This window comes from Cyprinus carpio, chromosome B19 (genome assembly GCF_018340385.1).
Source record: "Cyprinus carpio isolate SPL01 chromosome B19, ASM1834038v1, whole genome shotgun sequence".
NCBI classification, from domain to species: domain Eukaryota; kingdom Metazoa; phylum Chordata; class Actinopteri; order Cypriniformes; family Cyprinidae; genus Cyprinus; species Cyprinus carpio.
Genome location: NC_056615.1, coordinates 26,285,504 through 26,304,484, shown reverse-complemented (window position 1 = coordinate 26,304,484; position 18,981 = coordinate 26,285,504). Strand labels below are relative to the sequence as shown.

Genomic DNA, 18,981 nt, shown 5'->3' with positions numbered 1-18,981 from the left:
ATGCCGTGACGCAGTTTTGAAAAAGAAACAGAACAGAAAAGACCATTTTAAGTTTAGAAGTTAAAGAAATTTTTCTTTGCACCTCTCTGGAATTAGAAACAGAATTACATTAGGCCTGTAAAAAAATAACACCAGCTTTCTAATCTTTTAGTATTCTATCTGTTTTCTTTTTATTTATTATACAATTAACAAAAGCAAAAAAGACCTCTAACACTAGCTTGCTCCATTCTTTTTCTATTCTGTTTTCTTATTTTTTATTATATAATTTAAAAGCCCTTGCTACGTGTACTGCTAACTGAGACTCGTTATAGCACTTATATATCATTGCTCTCTTGTTGATTTTGATTGCTTCCATTGTCCTCATTTGTAAGTCACTTTGGATAAAAGCATCTGCTAAATGACTAAATGTGTTATTATTATTATTATTATTATTATTATTATTATTATTATTATTATTATTATTATTATTGAGTTTACAGGGTTTTGGGGTTTTGCTGTTGTAAACACTACTGTTTCTGTCTTATTTAAAATAGCCTATATTTCAGAGGATGAGAAAATCAATATAAGGCTGTTTTGTCAGTGTTGTGATAATTATTTTAATGCATTCTACATTTTTTAAATAAATGCTGTAATAATAAAAGTTCAAAGTAATAGTTTTTAGACAGATAACATAAGACTCCTCGACACCCTTTAAACTTTTCCCAATCAAACAGCAAGAACGAAAGAGAACAGGCAGTGTGTAGACAGAACTACGTTAGCTGCATTTTTAATATTTAATTTTAATGAAATGTAAATTAGTCCCCCACACTTTATTCGGCAGGTGTGTTCACGTAGAGGTTTACAGATTTAAATCTAGATTTAAATTCAAAGAGACACTATGATAGTCTATGCATGACCTGACATTTTATTCGTATCCAAAATGAGGAGAAGTGAATATCTGGAGCGCTCTCGTGCAGTGTTTAATTCATACTCAAAGCCGGAGGGCGCTCTTGCGAAGAAAGTCCAAAACAGACTCATAGAAGAAATGACTGATGACATGAAATCCCTAATTTGGACAAAAGCATCCGGCTATAGCTTAGCTGGAGAAAAAAAAAAGGCAGAAAAAAACGGGAAGACAATAAAAATATACGGTTTATGTGTGTTTTTCGAGTTTTCTCCAGTTAATAAATAGACTATATGATTAATGCAATACTGACTGACATATCATTTAGTAGCCTAGAAATTTTTTTTTGTTTTTTTGTTTTTTTTTTTGCTAATGTCTTGAACATAGTTAAAGACCAAAACACTCTAAATGAATGTTCTATTAACGTTACTGGAAGAATGTTTGTTCATAACTTTGAGAGAACCTTGCCAGAACGTTCTAAGAATGTTTCCTGTTGAGATCTGTTTACATTTATTTTAATAGACTGCAGAGGTTCATGCATCAAACTGCCATTTTTCTAATGTTTTTTCATTAAAAATTATATTATTAGCATTCCAGTTAACATTTTTAATTATACTTTTTTATTAACTTGATGATGTTTCTCTTGCTTTAATGACAGCAGTGTGTTCTTCAAACATTACGCTGCTAGAGTTCTGCTGTTTGCAGCCCAAAGAAAACAATAGCACATTAAACTGTTCGCTGGCAAGCGCACACAGCAGATTCTGGAAAAACCATTACAGGCCATCTGTAATGTTCATAATTAGTTCCAAACAGAAATGCATCCAAATTGCCCGGCATCGGTAGCAACAGAAATAAACTGAAGCGATGGCAGTGACAAGCGCTGCTCAGTTCACATGAATCATCGTGTTTTTTCTTCACTGAAATCTCTGATGAGGAATGATTCATACAATAGCTCAGAGACGAATCGGTGAACATTTAATGATTCGTGCAGTTGGTGTAAATAAGGTCTCGGCGTCTCCATCTCTGTCAGACTCATCTCTGATGCGGCGTCATTACACCCAAATCAACAGCCGTGATTCATGAGTACATACACACATACATTACAGCTTTGCTCTGCTGATTGTGCGCAGCATATTTACTGTCATAATCAGTGTAAATCAACCGGACGTGCCGCCAAGCTGCCAGGAGTTCATGAAGATTTTTCTGCAAGTTTAAAATGAAGTTTTGTTTCAGATGATAAGAACTTGAACCCTGATGGCCCAATATATTCAACTGTCCAAGGGTCATAGGTCACATGTTGTTTTCAGGGTCACGGTTTAGAGAAGAAGGTAATACTCCATAAAGTATACATTAAATTGATCAATAGTGACAGTAAAGACATTCATAACATTACAAAATATTTCTCTTTTCAATAAACACTGTTCTTTTGAACTTTGTATTCATCAAAGAATCCCGAAAAATAAAATGTGTCATGGTTTCTACAAAATATGAACTATATCCAACATTGATAATAATCAGAAATGCAGCAATTCAGCATATTAGAATGATTTCTAAAGGATCGTGATTTCTAAAGACTGGAGAAATGATGCTGAAAATTCAGATTGTATCACAACAATAAATTATATTTTAACAGTTATACACATAGAAAACAGCTATTTTAAACTGTAATAATATTTACATTTTTAATGTATTTTTGTAAAAATAAATGCAGCTTTGGTGAGCATTTTCCAACAAAAATCTTTTGAACAGTAAATATACATTTAAATTATAGTGTTTTTTTTTTTTTTTTTAAACCAGTGGCTCTTTACATGTAACTGTTCAACTAACCAGCTACAACTAAAATACAAATATTTTTTAAAACATATAAGCATACTGTATTTTGTTCTTATTCACCACATGACAGGCCTACATTTACCCGAGAAAGCAAATTGCATTTAATATTAAATCTTGTTTTTACAGAATGTACAGTATCTTACAACCTGTCATGCTTCATGCATAAACCTCACTAAATTCGGTCATAAAACCATCATCACTGTTGCCCGTCGCAATATCCTTGAGAAAAAGCAGAAACCGAGCGGAACTGTAATCTTATAAGCTCTTAAATAAAACAGAAAACTGCTCTCACAGATGAAACGGCAGTGAGCAGAAACGCAGAAAAACTCAAATGTAAACAGAAACCAAACATTTGTGCGTTTCAGACGCCCAACACTGCAGCTCCAACCGCTTCCAGGCCTTCCAGTTTCAAGATGAATTGCCATATTCACAGTTTTTTCTCAGAGATGTGGTCTGTCCGTCGGCACGTCGTTATGTTCTCATCCATCAGTGTCTGCAAACATTGGAAGGCATTCAGTCGCCGCACGTGAACCGAATATGCTCCATCCGATCGGGAGGATCTGCCAAGGCCTTCCAAAAACGGACCTCCCTTCCTTCCCACCTGAACTGCATCGCTTGCTCGGTTTTCCCAAGCAGGCCGTATCTGTGCAGGATATTCCCTGGGAAAATAAGAGCAAATCCCACTTATGCTGAGGTGGTTTCTGCTTAAAGAAATGATGAAGTGCAATGTGAATTCAGTGATGATTCTCCGTCCGGCACCACAAATCCAGGGCACAAAGAGGTCTGATGGTTTGATAACCCGATGAAAGAGTAAAACGAATGCGTTTGTGTCAGAGGGATAACGTATGGCTCCCTGCAGCTGTGTAAATAGGATAATGGCTACTGTCATCTTTTTTAAAGCTGCACCTCTAAGATTTGTAGACTTTGCAATAATGAGCCGCGGTTAAATAATTCAAAACGAGTTTTTCATGTAAGCCGGTGACTTATTGCACGTCCTCGCGGGTTCTTCCGTTTCTGCTTCTATAAAGACATGCATGTATCGGAGGGGGTTAATACATCACAGTGTTCTCGCTGCATATACATTATTGAGCTCTACATAATGATCAGACTCAGATCTAATCCTTCACAAGCAAACACCAACATCAGGTTGCTCTAATGATGAGAGAAATATGCATATTTAAAAGCTGTTTAATCCAACCTCGCTGCTTTCGTTGCTAATGCACATTGAAGTTAGCTCATCATACATATGCGTTGCATCAGTGTCAGGGCAGGAATGTGTGTTAACCGGCACATTAGGATGATCTGGGGTTTACTAATGTGATAAATGACTGACAAAGTACCACTTTGAACAATCACATCCAAAAACCTCAGTTGCTTCATGTCACTGAAAAAGCAAAACTTTAATTCCCTGCAAACGTGACATAAAACCACTTGAGGTGGATCAGCAAAGAAAACTAGAAAAAAAAAGGAAAGTCTGTCAGCTCTGAATCTTGGCTTGACAAAGCCCAACTGTTTTCAACATTGCTAACAATCAGAAATGTTTCTTGAGCAGCAAATCATCATATTAGAATGATTTCTGAAGATCATGTGACACTGAAGACTGGAGTAAAGATACTGAAAATTCAGCTGCGCATCACAGAAATAAATTACATTTTAATATATATTTACAAAGAAAACAGCTAGTTGAAATCGTAATAATTTTTCACAATTTTCCTGTACTTTTTAACAAATAAACGCAGCATTGCTGAGCAGAAGAGACATCAAGAACATAAAAAAAAAATAAACCAAGCCCAAACTTTCAAAAAGCAGTGTAGATAAATAGTCATATAACAGAAACATAGCAGTACTTTGGCAAGCAAACATAATGATTTTCAGCATCTCATCCATTTCTGTGACAGGAATCCTCTAAATGATTCGCTTGTGTTTTCAGTATCTCTCTTATTGAACAGAACTCCATGTGACGGTTTTATCAAGTGATCATAGATCAACAGTGCAGGAATGTAATCGCAGCACAAAGACACACCCATCAATTCTTATAAAACCAAAACTCTTTCCCAGCAAAAACTGTCATGGGAAAGACAAAGAGAGTCTGCAATTCAACATTTTCACTTGCCTTCATATTTAAATGAAAATGCATGGTGTACCCAAAGCTGTATTAAAGGGATAGTTCACCCAAAAAATTAAATTTGCTGTTAATTTACTCACCCACAGGCCATTCAAGATGTAGACGACTTTTTTTTCTTCTTCAATAGAACAGTAAAGAAGATTTTTAGCTGAAACCACGGTCCTTGGTGATTCACAAGATGCATGTCAGCAGCTGTCTGTTTTTGAGAATAAAAAAGCACACCGTGCTTTTAAAACCTGTGGCTCTTGACAATATATTGAGTTCTTATGAAGCAAACTGATTGGTCTGTGCAAGAAATTGAACATTATTTACAGCATTATTACTTGTAATCCAGAGCCTCAGGCAAATGAGGAAATCTGATTATTTTCTGTGAACTGATTCTTTCAGACAGTTTGATTCAATGAACTGGTTCAATTCACTAGTTCATTTACATAATCATCTCAATGTAACATATATGTAATTATATTATTAAAGCACACAATAATGATGTGATACTTGGATGGATTATAGGTCTAAAGCATATAAAGTGAATAAACTTCATCAGCTCACCTTTTACATAAACAATAAGAAACCATAAAGAGCTGCATTTCACCCCATGATTCAAGTTCTCGGTTCACACATGCACATATCAGCGGCTCATCTGTCCTAGTTGAACTGTTTCCTCAGTTCAGTGACTGTTGGAGGAACTGGAACGCTGAATGAGTTCACCATAGGATCAAATATGCTCCTATTTTGGCTCATTTCGAGTTGGAGTGACTGTCAGGCATCTAAAAGTGAGTTTTGGTTCAAGGATTCGGGAGTCAAACGATTTAAAGCATTTATTTTCACGTGCACAGTGAGGAAAACAAGTTTCCCTGTACAATGAAATTCTTTCTTTGCTGTCCACAGTGAATCGCAAATTTATTAATAAACCATTTAAAATTTTTATAATGAGCCTTTAATTGCCTACATAGCCTATAAGCGCTCAAGCACATGCATAAAGCTTGCCACGCCACACCAGCAGAAGCTAGTGATTATGGATGTGTCAGGGAAAAACGGTAAGGAGGCTGCATTAACATTTTAATAATGTATCTTTGTTTTCAGCATAAGAGATGATGTCGGCGACTCGTCATCTCCGCTTGTATGCATGTTTCATACAGATTACATAATCTGAGCATATTAATTTTCCATTTGAATTGGTTCATTTGAAAGTAGACATTTCGCTCTCTATAGATATATTTTTAATGTCTGTAATCAAGTATACATGGAGTTTCGCGCTCAAATTCACAAAGAGACTGAGACGGCAGAAAGCGCATCCTGTTTGCTTTCATTATTTTACAAAAGTGTGTTTTGTTGTTATTGTGAGTGCACACAAATAAATGCTGAGTCTTTACAGATTTCTAAAGATGTATTACTCTTTATTTATTTATTTTTTGCGACTAAGTGACTAATAAAATTTTGGTCGACCAAGCCTCTTCTGTTCGATTAACAGTTAGTTGACTACTAGGGGGCAGCCCTTGTAATAATGTTGTAAAAAATGTTCAGTTTCTTGCACAGACTGATCATTTCACTTCATAAGACCTCAATATATCATCAGGAGCCACAGAGATTAATTTACTGTTCATTGATATGTTTTTTTAATTCTCAAAAATGGGCAGCCGCTAACTTACGTTATATGAATCATCAAGGAGCATGGTTTCAGACAAAAATCTTTTTACTGCTCTACTGAAGAAAAAAAGTCACCTGCATCTTGAATGACCTGAGGATGAGTAAATTTGCAGCAAATCTTAATTTCTGGGTAAACTATCCCTTTAAACTATTACATATCTCATTCATAGTGCAAGCCTGTCTCCTTAGGCCGCGTGACAGTGGTCTAGGAGGAGTGTCACGGGTCACAGCAGACGATCCGGGAGGAAGGAAGAACCCGGCGGCCCCAGAAGAGCACAACATCTGCCAGACACATCCACACAAAAACCCTGAGGACCAGCCGTCTGTCGGCACCCAGCTCAGAAGAATCATCCACGGGAGAAGACCTCTTATTCACCCTCTCTCTGCCACCGTGACAAGTTCGTCTGCAGCAGACCTTTGACCCTGAGAATGACCCACCCGTGACGCCCTGCAGACTGAAACCAAGCGTAAAGATAATAGCAAACACACCCAGCATAAACATATCCAGACTTCTCGTAAATAGAGCATTGAGACATTCTTCCTCTTCCAGTTGTGTCGAAAAGTTAAAGATTACAGTGTGATCTGTAAAACAAACCCCAACTGTGATATTAAATGCACATATAAGATGTTTCAAATGCCAAAATAATCAATATATAGACTTTTACTTACAGCCCAAATGGGATTGGACTGCAGTGTGAATATCATGTTCATATCCGTGTGTTAAGTGAATGCTGACCTGAGATCTGCATCTTGAAGTCATTTTCTAGCAGATTAATCAACAGTGAAGCTTGAGGGAGTTGACGTGCTTATCACGGCTGCGTTTGTTTACAGATACATTGCTGGGGAGTTGCTAAGGTGTTTGGAATGGTTGCTATGGAGATGCTCAGGTGTTCAGTTGATTAGTTATTCAGAGTATTTAGGAGGCAATTGCTCTGTTGTTCAGACTGGTTGCTAGGGAGCTGCTACGCATTCATAGTGGTTGGCAAGGAGATGCTTAAGTGTTCGGAGTGGCTGTTCAGAATGGCTATGTTACTATGGTGTTTGGAGTGGTTGCTGGGGAGTTGCTCAGATGTTCAGTTTCTCAATTATTCAGAGTAGTTGCTAGAGAGTTGCTATGGTGTTTAAAGTGGTTGCTAGGGAGTTGCTATGGTGTTTGCAGTTGTCGCTAGGAAGTTGTTCAGATGTTCATTTGCTCAGTTATTCAAAATAGTTGCTAGAGAGTTCTTATGGTGTTTGGAGTGGTTGCTAGGGAGTTGCTATGGTGTTTGAAGTTGTTGGTAGGGAGTTGTTCAGGTGAACATTCACTCAGTTTTTCCAGAGTAGTTGCTAGGGAATTGCTATAGTGTTTAGAGTGGTTGCTAGGGAGTTGCTATGGTGTTTGGAGCTGTTGGTGGGGAGTTCCTCAGGTGATAATTCACTCAGTTTTTCCAGAGTAGTTGCTAGGGAGTTACTATGGTGTTTAGAGTGATTGCCAGAGAGTTGCTATCGTGTTTGGAGTTGTTTCTAGGGAGTTGCTCAGATGTTCAGTTGCTCTAATTGCTAGGGAGTTGCTAAGGTTTTCTGAGTGGTCACTAGGAAGATCTTAAAGTGTTCAGAGTGGTTTCTAAGGAGTTGCCAAGGTGTTTGGCATGGTTGCTAGAGAGTTTTTAAGATGTTTAGAGTGGTTACAAGCTGCATGGTGGCTACACTAGGGTGTTAAGTTGATTAAAAAAAAATGCAAGAAATTAAAATTTTTATTTAGCAAGGATGCATTAAATTTGTCAAAAGTGACAGTAAACACATTTATGAAGTTGCAATGTCATCTGTAAAACAAACCTCATTGTCTTATTAAATGCACATATAAGATCTTTTAAACACCAAAATAATCAATATGTACTGTAGGCTTTTACTTTCAGCCCAAATAGGATTGGACATGAATTTCAAGTTAATATCCGTGTGTAACGTGAATGCTGACCTTTCTGAGATCTGCATCTTAAAGTCATTTTCCAGCAGATTAATCAACAGTGAAACGTTTATCACTGCTGCGCTTGTTTACGGATACATGTTACCTTTCTCACGTCTCTTTGTGCTTAATTAACCAGTGACATTTTCAGTTTCATTATGAATCTAATTATGTGTCATTTCAACTTGGCAATGTGGGAGATATTAAGATATTAATATCTTGAATATTAAGACAATAATAAAAGTCATCGTTCAAAGTAATTGTTGAGATAAACTTCAGGATCTCAATTACTGAATATTCATAAAGCAGTTAATGATAAAGTCAAGTAAACAGCGTGTTTGAAGCATCTTACCTTGACTTTTTTAGTGCTATACAAGTAGTGTGCATATACATATGAACTGAATGAACACTGTTTTAATGTTTTTGATAATCTCTTCAGCTCACCAAGGCAGCATTTGTTTTATTAAAAATACAGTAAAAACAGAAAAATGTTAACATATTATTAAAATTCCAAACAACTGTTTTCTATGTGAATATCTGTTAAGATGATTAAAATATTCAGCATCATTCCTCCAGTCTTCAGTGTCACATGATCTTCAGAAATCATTCTAATATTCTGATTAGCTGCTCAAGAAACATTTCTGATTATTATCAATGTTGAAAACAGTTGTGCTGACCAATATTTTTGTGGAAACCGTGATACATTTTATTTTTCAGGACTCACAGATGAATAGAAAGTGCAGAAGAACAGCATTTGTTTGAAACACAAGTCTTTTATGACATTATAAATGGCTTTACTGTCACTTTTGATGCTTACTGAATAAAATAAAATAAAAAACTTAAACAAAAACTTACTGACCTCAAACTTTTGAATGGTAGTGTATACTTTTAAATGGTCCTTTGTGTGATAAATTAAAATAAATCAATAAAAATGTCTCAGTTACGTACGTAACCCTCGTTCCCTGATGAAGGGAATGGAGACGTTATGTCGTGACGACATTAGGGGTCTTACTTGGGAGTCCAAATCCTCTCTGATTAAGAGAAAATGCCAGTTAAATTTGGCTAGTGGATTTTGCATGCTGGGCCACTCCCTGTGCATACGGGTATAAACAGGCGACAGGAGCTTCCACTCATCAGGTTTTATGCTGAGGAGCCGAGAACTCGTCCCTGGCAACCAGTGGTGGTTCAAGGTAGTGGCATGGGAACATAATGTACCTAACCGAGACGTTCCCATACCTGTCGGTCACTATGAGTTATGTCATGATGACATTAGGGGACTATGGAAAGCGCCGCAAACCTGATCCCTGTCACAACCCTATGGTGTTGCAAGTGTTTACAAGCTGCAGCGTGTCTGACAGGTGCTACGCAATGGTCATAACCTTCCCAACGCCCCAGCACAAATTCGTTGACCTTGGCGCCCAAAGGGACCAAAAGGTGAGTACATCACTGCTGGAGATAGCCAAGCCACTGTTCCTACCACAGAAAATAATTTCTTAAGAGAAGGGATTTCGACCTTCGTGTAAGGTGCTTCACGCCTTTCCTGTTTGTTGTTCACAGCTTGGCAGTAACGATGGGGAAGTGAGCCTTCAGGAGAAGGGTGCTACAAAGGCCCACATCCTACCCGTAGGGAGATATCATGTGGAGACACTAATATGGACTGACCCAGGCCTGGGGCATTACTACACAGAAGGAACCACTGCCAGCAGAGCCTGACAGAATGGTCTGTCAAAGGGAAGACATGGGTTTACCAAAAGGGAAACCTTACCGTAGAAGCATACACATATGGGATCGCCCAAAGGGAATCATATGGACACCTAGCCCACTACAGGGGCTGACCAAATACCCGGGCAAGCTAACACCAATACTGGGCCTGGTGTCAGACTGCTTCACCGAGTCTGACTGTCGGGGGTGCTGGAGGATGCTCAACCAGGGTTCGTTGTCCTCCTTACTGGAGGAGAAAAAAGGCATTCGCAACCCTGTGTGAGGGGGAATGGCACAGCAAGCGTGACAATGGCCAGTCTTTCCCGCCAATTACCTATTACCCAACACACGGGAAGAACGATAGATCCCAGGAGGGCACCAGTGGAAGCCCAGGAGGATGTAACCTTCTGGCACCCTTCAGGAATCTAATGATGAGATCGTGCTTTCCCAGGGTCCAGCCGTCCACTGCATCATGATGTGCTGCGATAGCAACCACAAACACATTCAAGGCGGAGGGTGACATCCTACACTCTAGCCCTTCTTGCAGGTAAGAAATCACTGCTCCAATTGTGCATCTCTGGGGGTCTTCTCAGCAAGAAGAACTGCAAATCCCGAACAGACTCCACTACAAAGTAAAAGCTTGCCTCGTTGAGAGGGCTCTGGCCTGGGTGATAGTGACTTCCACCACTGGTGGAAGAACACTAGGTCTGCAACGTCCTGTGATCTGGACGCGGGTGCCAATGGTGCCGAGCCCCAGAGAAAGGAGTTCCTTTCTCAAAGGGATGCGCCAGGGAGGGCTGTCATGAGGAGCATGAGTTCCGAAAATTAGGTCCGGGTGGGCCATCCGGCACAACCAGCAGGACCTGCTCCTCGTCATCCCTGACCTTGCACAGTGTCTGCACAAGAACGCTCACTGGGGAAATGCATACTTGCGTAAAGCACAAGGCCAGCTGCATGCAGCGCGTCCGTCCCGACTAAGCCTCGGTCAGGGAGAAATACAGCTGGTAGTGGGAGAGTGGCTCAGCATGCAAAATCCACTAGACAAATTTTAGCCACGTTTTCTCTTAATCAGAGAGGATTCGGGGCTCCCAAGTAAGACCCCTAATGTCGTCACGACATAACTCGTAGTGACCGACAGATAGGGAACTGCACATATTCATATTAGAAATCATTGAATATTCCTTTTTAAATATTTGATGAAGTTTTCTTCTCTTTTAGGGGATGAACAATACCTCTTTTCTCTTCAATCCAATACTAATTACAATCAAGGCCAGTATCAGTACATAAAACTCTATTAAATGGAAAGTTTTAGAGATTTCACAGGGTAAAAAATGGCAAATTAAATCCATATTATATGTTGAAGTCAGTATTCCTTATTTAATGAGTGCAATCTACAAATTATCAGAATGTTCTTGTTTATCAGTTATTAGCAATTACAGAACATGATTAACCTTAGCAACTTTTAATTTAAATAAATCTATTAAAATGCATGCCTCATATACAAAACTCCTACACATATATTTATTTTTTCCACTTATGAAACATTAATTTTCTTGCTAAATAAATAATAAAATCAATCCTTTAAAAAACATGTAGGATAGTTTATGAGGATCATTTTAGACTCTCATACTGAGATACAAAATCCCTAGATATAATAAAATACATTGATTTGTTTCAACACATCAAAATTATGATCACAATCCTGCCAACTCCACTTACACAATACTTTCTCCCAGCAGCTGCAATGAACTCATATTTCCACCAAAATCTGCACGACATTCCCACATTTATCAAATTGGAAATTTAATTTACTCAAACTGGGAGAGTGTTTTACACTGACAGCAATTACAGATGCTCTTATTTCCAAAAAACACAAGACTCACAAAACAAAAAAGAGAAATAAATAACTCTCAAGATTTCGCCTCAGAAAACAGAAGAAAAGAGGGTGGAGAGGGAGAAAACGTGCTTGCCGAGGCGTGTAATTAGCAATTACACTGGGTGTCATCAGTGATAACTATTTCAGCACAGATCTGTGGGGTAATGTGGGCCGGTGAGACTGTAAATGGACCGTCGCACCTGTGGTCAAACAGACTGCGGCCGTCGGGTCACTACTGACCAGAGCCGAAGCTAGAAAAGTGGCCACTGCGATGCTAAGCAAGACAGCCTCCATCTGCAAACGCAGCTTTCAGAAGCAATTTATTTCTGGACCCTGGCGCTGACCCTCCTGAGAGGAGCAAATTTGTATGAAATCACATTTTGGGTCCGTCGGCGTTCGCTGCATATGACATCACAGGACAGATGGAGAGATCATAGGCTAAATGAGACTTTAAAACGTCGTTAAATGCATGCCTTCAACGATAGAGGAGATCCTCTCAATCTATAGCCACTGCTGGGAAGATTACTTACAAATACAATACAGTAATAATGAAAACAGCAACGTCCAAGAAATAAGAATTAGGGAAATTGTGTGAATAATATGCAATCATGTAATCCATAAAAAGTAACTGTTACCTAATTAGGAGAATTTTAAAGTGCAATATAATGTAATCTAATTAGGAGTACTTTATTTTTGGAATCTCTCTGTAATCCAGATGACATGTAATACTGGTCATGAAAGCTCTGATGCAGTGAAAAGTCTCACATATGAAATGAACTGGCCTCACAGGACAGTCTGAATGAAGTTCAGCTGAATTCATGCTGCTGCAAACCCATATGCTGTTCTGTGGAGCCCGCAAGAATAAATTCAAATCAAAAGCTATTAAAGCACCATAAAAGTATCCCATAGTAACACGAGGATGAGTAAATAATGCCTTAATGTCATTATTCTGCTGGCCTCATAATAAAGTAACCATCTGTCCTTCATTTCCACAGGAAATTTTTGTTAAAAGCCCCTGCTGCTCAGCGTGACGTCACATTCATCACGCCGCTGAAAGCAGTAGAGATGAATGATTTAGTTCTTTATTTGAACAGAAACAGATTATTGCAAGCAGAAATTCACAGGAAAGACCACAGAGAGTATTTTCATGTGTTTGTGTCATGGGTTACGGTGTCTGCAATCATATGGAGCAGAGAGTATATCGAGTGGATTTTAATTAAATAGAATATTTATTTTGTTTCTCATGTCCAAAAAAAAAAAAAAAAAAATCCTGTGTATTTTCTCACTATACACCATTTAAAATCTTTCAATAAATGTAATAATACATTTGCAATAAATTATTTAATAAATATTTTACACAAAATGTATATTTTATATAAAATATTATGTATTTTTCATAAATTAAAATCTCTCAAAGCCACTGTTATTTTAGTATTATTGAGATAATATTCTAGTTTTTATTAATATTTTGAATTTGTTTTTATTTTATATTTTTCATTTTAGTTTTGTTTAAATTTAAAAGTCTATGTAGTTTTTATTCATTATTATTTCAGTTGTATTTATTTTGATACATTAAATTAAACTAAACAAAAATAAGAAATGTTGACAAAAATAAAAAATAAAAAATTAAAATATAAAAGTAATTAAAAATATTATTAAAAAGTTAGTTTCTAGTTTTTACTGAGATTTTAAATTAGTTTTTTTGTTATTTTAGATTTGTTATTTTCATTTTCATTTTAGTTAAATTTTCAATATAATTTTAGTTAAAGGTTTAATAATTTTGTTGGTTTGTGATTATTATTATTATTTTTTAAATATGGCTTTTATTAATTTTTATTTTAGTTCTAGTTATTTTAGTCTATCAAGTTAAAATAAATAAAAATGAAAACTGAAAAATGTTGCCTTGGTAATGAGATTTTGTTGTTGTTGTTATTATTATTCACTTGACATTTATTTTATTTCAACTGACATTTTTTTCCCAGTGGTTTTATAGTATTTATGGATTTACTCCCAGCCTGTTTAGAGCTGGTTGGTTTGGTTGAAGGCTTTACTGGGGATTTATGGAGAAAATTAACAGAAACAATACAGAACAAAAGTTGTTGAAAAAGTGGACATTGTTGTGCTTCTTCATCTCCGCTGCTAGAGACGAAGGATCTGCATGTGATTTTCTGGAGCATTACTGCATTAACTCCTTGAATCAAACTCCTCTGTGAACTTTGGAGTCGTCTAATGAATAATTCAATAATTGCCTAAAAATAGACTTATTGTGCTGCTTTCTGCTCTGTAATTAGTTTAATTGTGGCTTTAGATCAGTGTAAAACACTGCAGTAACTCATTAGAGCTGTTTGCCTTCTGAACCTCCAGTTTACATCCATGAACATTTATGGACTAAAATTAACAATTATGGTACAATAATAATTACATACCATGCTAAAATCATCTGCTAAATAAATAAGCGGTCAACTGCTCTGATCTGACAGCAGTCAAATACAAGTAATAAAATGCAACTAACTACATAATCGTACAAAGTTGGATAGTAGTTAGTTAGCAAGTAAACAGGTGACACTTTACAATAAGGTTTACACTAAAATTAACTAGCAATGAACAATGCATTTGTTCCAGTATTTATTTATCATTGTTAATGTTAGTTAATAAAAATACAACTGTTGTTAGTTCATCCATTAAATAACATAAATAGATTCAAATTTTGATTTTCATAATGTATTAGTACTTAAATCAATGTTATTTTAGCAGCACTGAAAAAATATTTCAGTTTTAATTCAATTTTTGAAACAGTTTTTAATTTTCTTCATTTCATTATATATTTATATATATATATATATATATATATATATATATATATATATATATATATATATATATATATATATTTTTTTTTATTTTTTTTTTTTTTTTTTTTTTCATACATCAAGTTAAGATGAAAATGAGACATTTTGTCTTGGCAACTAGCTGAATTAATTAATTTTTTATTTATTTATTTATTTCAGTTAATGTATATTTTATTTCAAGTAACTATATTATATATATATATATATATATATATATATTATACATATATATATATATATACACACATACATACCGGTCAAAAGTTTGGGATCAGAACGGTTTTGAATGTTTCTTACAGGAGTTTCTTCTGCTCATCAAGGCTGCAATTATATGATTAAAAATACAGGAAAAAATTTAATATTGTGAAATATTATTATGATGTAAAATAAAGTTTTTCTATGTTAATATTCATCAAAATCTAATTTATTGCTGTGATGCAAAGCTGATTTTTCAGCCTCATTAATCCAGTGTCACATGATCCTTCAGAAATCATTCTAATATGCTGATTTATTATCAGTGCTGGAAACTGTTGTGCTGCTTAATAATTTTTTGGAACCTGTGATACTTTTTTTTCGGGATTCTTTGATGAATAAAAACTTAAAAAGAAGAGCATTTATTTAGAATAGAAATCTTTTCTAACAATATACACTACCGTTCAAAAGTTTGGGGGTCAGTAAATTTTTATTCTTTCTTTTTTTGAAAGAAATTCAAAACTTCCATTCAGCAAGGATGTGTCAAATTGATAAGAAGTGATAGAAAAGATTTCTATTGTTAGAAAAGATTTCTATTTTGAATAAATGCTGTTTTATTTTAACATTTAATCATCAAAGAATCCTGAAAAAAGTATCGCAGTTTCCAAAAAAATATCTGACAGTACAACTGTTGCCAACATTGATAATTCTAATAATAAATCAGCATATTAGAATGATTTCTGAAGGATCATGTGACTCTTTATACTGGAGTAATGATGATTTAAATTCAGCTTTGCATCACAGAAATAAATGATATTTTAAAGGATATTAAAATAGAAAACATTATTTCATATTGTAATAACATTTTGGCAGATTACAATTTTTTTCTGTATTTTTGATCAAATAAATGCAGGCCTGATGAGCAGAAGAGTTTTTTTAAAAAACATTACAAGTCTTACTGACCACAAACTTTCGAACGAACCTTACTGTGAAGTTTTTCCAATAAATAAAATAAATTTAGTTTTAGTAAATACTTGTTTAAGAAGTATTTTTATTGTTAATATTATTATTAACTATCGTTAACAAATGGAACCTTACTGTGAAGTTTTTCCAATAAATAAAATAAAATAAGCAAATTTACAAACCCAGGAGAAAACATGCTTGGTGTTGATATTAAAAGCTACGTGTTTAATCAAACTCAAATTCGTGAAGCTCTTGGTTAAATCTTATAAAAAGAAAAAAAAGCAACATATTTGACCGATGCCCTCATCCTCAAAAACTAAATAAGGTAAAGGAAACAGTGGTTATGACAAGAGCAGCTGAGATCCGCTGTGTTAAACCAGTCCTGTTCCAAACTAACAAAGACCGAGTTTGTATGCAGTAAATGCATTTTGTGTGTGAGAGTAAAATCGAGTATTTGTCTCAGTACAGACTCCGGGAAGCTTTAGTGAATTTACAGTCTCCAGTTCACAATCTCCTTCCCATCTGCTGTAATTGGCCCGCTGAGCTCTCGAGCGTCGCATGAATGCAGAGCAGCTCCGGTACGCAGGAACTTCTTCAGGACACACGGCTCCAGCGGCAAAGGCTTTTGTTTGCGCTCGGCCCGGCGATGTGGGAATGTCCAATCAAATCATTTACTGTACAAAACACGGTACGGCACTGCTGGAGGTCTTTGTTCCTTGGAATATAATACAAGCGGTCAGACACGACAATAGCCCGGCCGTTTCATTCACTCTGATGACCCTCGACGCTATCAAAGTGGATTCAAATGAATTTCCGTTCATGCGAGTGAAGTACTGTAGGCTGAGAGAACAACCTCTGCTGCTTTACTTCAAATCCTAATACAAAACATTATAATACAATAAATAGGGTATAAAACACTATAATTATCGCTCATTTTAGAGTTGGTTTGATCAAATCTCTGACAGAAAGTCTAACCGTATGCTGTGTTTGTGCTCCAGACACAAATGATTCTTCAAAACTGTGAGAAACAGGGTTAACTTAAACCTAAAACTGATAATAAACCTAAAACCAAAAAAATGTAATTTTGGTTACTTGAAATAAAATAAACGTGAACCGAAATAAAATAAAATATAAACAAATATTAATAGAAATATCTTCATTTCAGCTAGTTGCCAAGGTAAAAAAAAAAAACATATTTTTTTAGTTATTTTTTAATATATATAAAACTATATATATATTATATATATATATATATATAATATATATATATATATATATATATAATTTTAGTATTAATTTTATTTAAAAAAAATAATATATATATATATATATATATATATATATATATAATATATATATATATATATATATTATATATATATATACACATTAAAAATACACTAAACATGACAAAAACATATAATTACTTAAGCTAAAAAGACAGTATAAAAATATAAAAGTCTCAAAATATAAAAAACTATAATAGTATCTCCATACTACAAAACTGGTGAGAATAACAAGCGATATAAAGATTAATTACAGAGAACTAACAACAATTCTTTAACTAACAGTATGTAATAGTCTTTGTCAATGTTAATTTTAACATTTAAAAAAAAAAAAAAAAATTAAATCAAAAGTAAAAAGAAAGTAAAAAATAAATAAAATAAAATAAAATTTTAGATTTTTATTTTTCCATTTTATTTTATATTTTCATTTTATCATTTTAATTTAGTTAAAAATTAATTAAATATTTAGCACAATCACAATGTACATATTTAGCATTTTTGTTTTTAAAAATGTCCATATACTTTTTTTGTTTGTTTGTTTGTTCATTTTAGTACATCAAGTTGAACTAAATGAAAATTAGAAATGCTGCTTTTTTATATCATATTTCAGTTAACATTTACATTATTTCCAGTAACAAAAAAAGTGTTTTATGGTTTTAGTTTCAGTTTTCATTAACTATAATAACCCTGATGCACTGTGAACTAACATGAGCAATGAACTTTGTTAACTAATTAACAACGATTAATAAATGCTGTAAAAATGGCATGTTTTATTGTTAGTTCATGTCAGCTAATGCACTAATGAGGCTTTATTGTAAACTGTTACACTTCATGATATCGTCCAGTGATCTGAATACCCCAGTGTTCATCTGTTCTCATTCCAGGTGCAGCGTGACATTAAATCTCTCTTATTTCAGACCTGTAATTATAGCAGAAATGATTTTATCAGGATTACAGTATCATTTGGGCTGCTTCATGCTGCAGACGCGGGACTGTCATTGAATTGGTTCCAGTGCTCTGGTCCCGGTCTGGATCTCTGCTTATCAGAGCCGTTCCATCTCCTCATCAGGATGAAGCCGTGTGTCATCCAGGGGACGTTTCCCTGACAACCGATGAGGGACAGAACTGGACCGATCCAGCCCGACTCGAGCTCTGTTCCAAACCCTGTCTACATAGAAATCTAACCTTATAAATGATTGTTCTTTCTACACAGGCTTTAAAGTCATGTGCTACATAAACAGCACTCCTCATGCTCCTCACTGACTCCAAAAGGGTAAAAAAACAATGTCATACTCTCTTAAAGGACCCTCAGGCCATATAGGATGAGTTTGTTTCATCATCAGGTTTGTAGAAATGTAGCATTGCATCAGTGTCTCAGCAATGGATGCTCTGCAGTGAATGGGTGCCGTCAGAATGAGAGTCCAAACAGCTGATAAAAACATCACAATAATCCACAAGTAATCCACAGCACTCCAGTCCATTCCAGAAGACAAAAGCTGAAACAAATCCATCAGTAAGAGTTTTTTAACCAGTCCATAATCCATAATAACACTTCCTCCAGTGAAAAAGTGTTCTGGTGTGAATCAGGAGAGAAATCTGCACAGATCAAGCAGCGTTTAAACAGCTCTAAACTAATATGTGGCTGGATTTTGATGTGAGAGACAACAGGAGATGTGCTATTTTT

At 35.4% G+C, this 18,981-nt stretch overlaps 1 long non-coding RNA gene across 1 annotated transcript in view; it reads right to left on the bottom strand.

Annotated features, from left to right (window-relative positions):
- Positions 1-2,683: 2,683 nt before the first annotated feature.
- LOC122140656 overlaps positions 2,684-18,981 on the bottom strand; it is a 31,138-nt gene continuing 14,840 nt past the window's right edge. The window contains exon 4 of the long non-coding RNA XR_006157252.1: positions 2,684-3,375. This is a non-coding gene — a long non-coding RNA (uncharacterized LOC122140656). The remainder of the gene's footprint in view (positions 3,376-18,981) is intronic.